The sequence below is a fragment of the Camelus dromedarius genome, chromosome 14, assembly GCF_036321535.1.
Source record: "Camelus dromedarius isolate mCamDro1 chromosome 14, mCamDro1.pat, whole genome shotgun sequence".
NCBI lineage: Eukaryota > Metazoa > Chordata > Mammalia > Artiodactyla > Camelidae > Camelus > Camelus dromedarius.
This window is the reverse complement of record NC_087449.1, coordinates 60,750,244-60,756,276: the sequence shown is the minus strand read 5'-3', so window position 1 is coordinate 60,756,276 and position 6,033 is coordinate 60,750,244.

The following is a 6,033-nucleotide window of genomic DNA, read 5'->3' as shown; positions in this document are numbered from 1 at the left end:
CTCAGATTCAGTGACAAGATCTGCTGTTATGTCCAAGAGTCAATGCTGACCTGGTAGACAGAAGGATAGCCCTCCAAAGATGTTCACGCCCTAATCCCCAGAACCTGTGAATGCATCCCCTTACTGCGGCAAAAGGGATTTTGCAGATTTCAGGATCTTAGGATGGGGTGATAAGCCTGGATTATCCTGGTGGGCTCTGTGTAATCACAAGTGTCCTTATAAGAGGGAGACAGGGGGATTACTCAGAAGGAGAGGTGAGGATGGAAGCAGGGGGTCAGAGTCACAGGGAGGTTTGAAGATGTTATGCTGCTGGATTTGTCAATGGAGGAGGAAGGGGCCACAAGCCAAGAAATGTAGGTGGCCTCTAGAAGCTGCAAAGGGCAAGGGGAGGGTTCTCCCCTAGAGCCTCCAGGAAGAACCAGCCCTGCTTTAGCCCAGTGACACTGACTGTGGGCCTCTGACCCCCAGAGCTGTAAGAGAATAAATTTCTAAGTTTCAAGCACTGCATTTGTGATCATTTGTGATCATTTGTTAAAGCAGCAATAGGAAATAAGTACACCATCCCTCCTCCCTTCTGGCAAAATCTAAAGTACACTGTTGGGGGTGTCAGGGAGAAGCAAGGGAGGGGTCAGGAAGGACCCCCTGGGATCTGGCTGAGGTGACAGCAAGGATTGATGGACTTTGTCCAGGAGGTCACAAACCAGTGGTTGGAAGCCAGGGAGAGTGGGCACTTAGGCACTGACCCTCCATCTCCACCTTCTACCTTGGCAGGGGTTCCCCTGGCCTAGGGGGCTGAGAGCCACGTACGCCAATGACTACTGGAGCGCCATTGTTTGTTTAATGCAGTTGCCATGGCTGGTGTGTACTGAGCACTTGGTAATCTGTGTGCCAGGCACCATCCAGGGGCCTCACATCCACAATCTCATTTAATAACCACAAACCTGATTATCCCCCTTTACAGATGAGGAAACCGAGGCTCAGAGGGGTTTAAAAACTTGCCCAAGTTGATACATATCTCTGAGTTCTTCTACAGGAACTAAGCCCCCACCCCACTCAGGTGGAGGATGGTAACTCCAGACTGAACACAAGCACATGGACCCAGTGGTTGGAACCAGAAGGCTGATGACTGAGATTCCTGAAACACCACCCTGTTGCCTCACCGCTCACTACCCTCCATTACACAACCAGCAGCCCTCCCTGCAAATTTTTTAAATTATTTATTTTAATGGAGGTACTGGGGATTGAACTCAGGACCTCGTGCTGCTAAACATGTGCTTGACCACTGAGCTATCCCCTTCAATCTCCCCATAAATTTTGCCTATAAAAAGTCTTCCTGAAAACCCTCCGAGAATTTGGGCTTTTTAAGAATGAGCCACCCATTCTCCTTGCTTGGCCCTGCAATAAGCCTTTCTCTGCTCAAAAAAAAAAAAAAAAAAGCAAAACAAAACTCACGCAAGATCGCACAGCTAGCAACAGGGCACCAGGACTTAAACCCAGGTAGTCTGGCTCCAGAGACTGTGTGACTGCCTACTGAGTTATTCTGCCATTAATCCCCAAATCTCAAGGACCCCCTACACACTGATTCCTCTAGTGGTCCTGCCAGGGAGGGGAGGAAACTGTAGGTGTGCTGACAAGCCTGAGTGAAGCTGGCAACAAGCCCACGTGGACAGAAACCTGAGAGGAGAATTATTACACTCACAAAGCTTTCCCCCACTGTATCAGCTACTCTGGGGTAATTAATAACGCTGCTTTACAACCAGCCACAAGCCCTCAGTGGCATCCAGTGACAGGTATTTACTGCTCATACTCCTGGGTGTGAGTCACTCACATGTCTAGGGATCAGCTGAGGGTGGGCTGACCAAGACTGGGTCTGGCCGGGGCAGCTCAGCTCCACACAGCTCTCATCCTCCTCCCAGGAGGCCCTGGCAAAGGTACATGGCAAAAGCCATGGCTACAGGGAGAGGGGAAGAATCAGAACCATGCTGGCCATCAGCCACACCCACACATTATCTCGGACACAAATTAATAGCATAAATTATGGTAGGGCAGAAGGGAGGGCACTCACTGGGCTGGAGCTCTGAACTCTGCCACTCACAGGCGATGACAGTGGCTGTGTCACCTGACCTCTCAAAGCCTCAGTTTCCTCTTCTGTAAAATGGGCATCTTCCCCCTACTTTGGGAGCCAGTGAAATAGCAGAGGCTTGTGATAGGAGGCGTCATTACTACTACCGACCTCACACCCTGGATTCCTATTAGCAAATCTTCTCTCTCTTTTTCACTCCTTAAGAGAGGGAGCTTCATTCCCAGCAGGCCCTGGGGGCCAGTTCCCTGAAGCTCACTCTCATCAGGTGGGTGATGAGACCCTGCAAAGGTTCACGTGGTGATGGGCCAGGGGGCATGTAATGGCAGAGAATAAACACAGAGCATCTTCCCAAAGCATCAATTTTCTACGAAGATGATGTGGGAAGAAAAACAATGTACATTAAAATAAACTCAGCTATGCTATGATATAAGCTGAGAAATTCCGATCAAGCTTTCCAGATAAAGAATGAGACTTCTGAGACACTTTGCTGCTGTGGTGACTGCTGCACGGTGGACCTCAGATCATTGCTCTACCACAACCCAGAGCCTGCAAACCAAATCTGTTTGTAAATAAAGTTTTACTGGAACACAGCTATGCCCACACAGCTGTGTTTGCACGGCAACAGCAGAGTGGAGTAGTTGCGAGAGAGACCGTATGGCCCACAAGCCAAAATCATTTACTATCTGGTCCTTCTTAGAAATAGTTTGCCAACCCCTGATCTCCTACAATTCCTTGATGGAAAAGTCTGAAGAACTCTGTGCTATTCTGATGGCTGAGGCAGGCTGATGTAAGAATTTAAGAGTGAACATTTTATTGCACATTGACGATTCTCAGTGTTTTAAATGAATAAGCATTCATTTAATCCTAACAACAATCCTCAGACATAGACGGGATTGTTACTATTCTATTCGATAGGTGAAAAAATTGAGGAAAAGGGATGAGACTTGCCCTAGCCCAGTTCTTCTCAAATTTTAACAAACAGAAGAATCACCTGGGTATCTTGTTAAACTGCAGGTGCTGAATCAGTAATTCTGGGCGGGAGATTCTTCGTTTCTAACCAGATCCTAGGCTATGCTGGTCTAGACCACTCTGTGAGTAGCAAGGATCCAAACCACTGAGTTAAGACCCAAAGCACAGGGTGTAAACCCCAGCCTCTAACCACTGAGCATTCTTTCGAATTGAGTCATAAGCCCTGTGAGAAATTGGCGTCTGTATCTCCCTGTCCCCGCTGAGACCTCAAGGACCCAGCCCAGTTTAGAACTTTACAGATTACCTTGTCCCACAGCATATACGTGGGGAACTGAGCCCCAGAGGGGGAAGCGGGCTGTACCCGCTCTGCCAGACTCCATTGCCTCTTCACAAGCCTGGATTTGTATTTGGGCCCCATCCTCCCCCCACACCTCCACCTGGAGCCTCCTGCCCAGGTCTAGGATGAGATTTGTGCTCCAGGCCTGACCAGTCCACACTTGCATCCCCTCCCTGCCACAACAATTTGTCCAGGGATGGGCATGCGACCAGAGGCAGGTCCAATCAGGGAGAGTTGCAGGACTTCTATGGGAGCTACCCAGAGGCTCCCCCTCATTCCCTGCTGGGTTTGAGGGTGAGGGGTGTGAGGACACAACAGCAAAATGGGGTGCAGGGGAAGGAGGGATAGTTTTGCTCCCCAGGTTACACTTGGCAATGTGTAGAGACATTTCTGGTTGTCACAATCTGGGGGAGAAGGGAAGAGACTACTAGCTTCTAGTCGGTGGGGACCAGGATTGCTGCTAAACAAACTACATACACAGAACAGCTCTCCAATGATACCACAGTTGAGGAACCCTGGGCCAGAGATTCTGTAGCTCTCTTGGCCCCATGGGACAACCTGGAGCTTCAACAGGCCACTTAATGAAGCCCCAGAGTGGAATCTCACAGTGGAAAGATGAGCCACAGGATGGAGAGAAGCTGAGTCCTGGGGACATTGCCAGAGCCCTGGATCCGGCTGTGCCTGAAGCTAACCCTGCTCCTTGACTTCTCCATCTCGTGTCCCAGTGAATGACCCTTTGCCTTAAGCCTGTTTGATGAAGTTTTCTGTCACCTTCAAACCCTCCCAGCAATGTGGTAAAACAGACTGAGCACCTATCCCTGTCTCTATTTTGTAGATGGGCAGCCCCAGACCAGAGAGCTTGTGTGACTTGCCCAAGGTCACACGGCAAGGTCACATGGTGTGGGGCCTGCACCAAACTGGTATTTGTTCAGCGTCCTCATACAGGAAAAACCTTATTTTTATAGTAAAACAAACACAGATACATGGGGCCGAATGGCATATTCACATTAAGTCAAGATAAAATAGGAGACTTCAGAAACAGTTTGTTGTTGTGGTGACCACTACAGACTATAAACAAGAGTCCAGACTGTTAGAGGAGTTAGGGAGACATTTGGAACTAGAAACCCCGGAGCTCTGACATCAAGCAGACGGGATTCTGCACCCCAGCCTCCTTCCCCTTCCTCAGGATCCCTGGGCAACTGCAGCATTTTTTCACACACATTTCCTCGCCGATATGACAATCCTGTGTGCAGGCCTGGATTCTTATCTAAGAAACTCAGGCCTAGACGATAAGGGACTTGCCCAGCTATAAAGCTTAGAGCTGATTCAGTGAGGACCTGAGCTCAGGTCCTAACAGTTGAAGCCCACTTTCTCCTCTGTTTTTCTGGCTGAGCAAAAGGTCTACTCTGGTCACAGAGCAGGGCTGTTTCACTGGGGCCTGGCCTGCCCGGCACTGTGCTCTGACCACAAGCAATGAGAGTGAAATTTTAAGGAAAAGTAAGAACTTCCATCAGGAACCCTTGCTTGTTTTCTCCACCCTTCCCCACATTCAAAAACACAAGGGGCTTACTGCAGTACTAGGTGGACATTCAGAATGCCATCTCCAACAGCATCAAGTAAAGGGGCTTAGAAATCAGACCCACCTATATTGGAATTCCCATTCTGCCACCAAGAAGCTGTGTGTTCTTGGGCAAGTCGCTTTACCTCTCTGAACCTCAGCTTCTTCATTTGAAATAAGAGACCCTCTTGCAAGATTGTATAAGGCTTAGATTAGGTAAGACATGTGAGTGCGTCTATCTGTGTTTGGTGAGTGTCAGCCTCCCTTTCTAAGAGGTTCCTGCTTTGACTTCGTTTGGAAAACATAGTTACTGGAGAAGTGCAAACTGCCATTGTCTGAGGAGGAGACAATAAATCCATCTTGATCCACCCCGACAAAGCCCTCCTCAGTCAACACTCTCTCCTCCTCATCGCTGGGGCTGCCGAACTCCAATCGTACAGGCCTGTTTTGTGCTTCTCCTGTGTAAGCATGTTTTGGGTTTTTCAAAGCCTGCACATCGTTACAAAACAAACTGGGCACATGTTTCTCTCACTGTTTCACAGATAGGCAAGCCCCGGGTCTAGAGACTTCCAGGGCTTGTCCAGGGTCATGCGGCAAGGCATGGCATGGTCTAGAACAAGCTCCTTCAACCTCGAGACCATTGACATTCAGGGTGGGCCGTGCTGTGCCTTGGAGGATGTTTAGCGGCATCTCTAGTCTGTACGCACTAGATGCCAGCAGTGCCCCATCCCCAGCCTTGACAACAAAAGACGTCTCTGGACAGTGCCCAGTGTCCCCTTGGTGGGCAACTGCAGCCCCATTGAGAACCGCTGGCCTAGAATGCTGTTTGCTCTGCATGCAAACCTAATCTTTCCTGTGAAAACACAATTCCAAGGACCAAAAAACAATATTTTTCTTCTTCCCCTAACACATAGTATAATCTCTTAAAAGCAGATGGAACTCATATTTCAATATCCACCTTTGGCATCTTTTTCAAAATATTTCCAGGGTGACAGGTGGGAGAAATGGAAAAAAAAATATTTGGACACAAGTCGTTTTTCCATTGGGCTTTGAGAAAATCTCCATCTTGCATATTCCTAGTATATC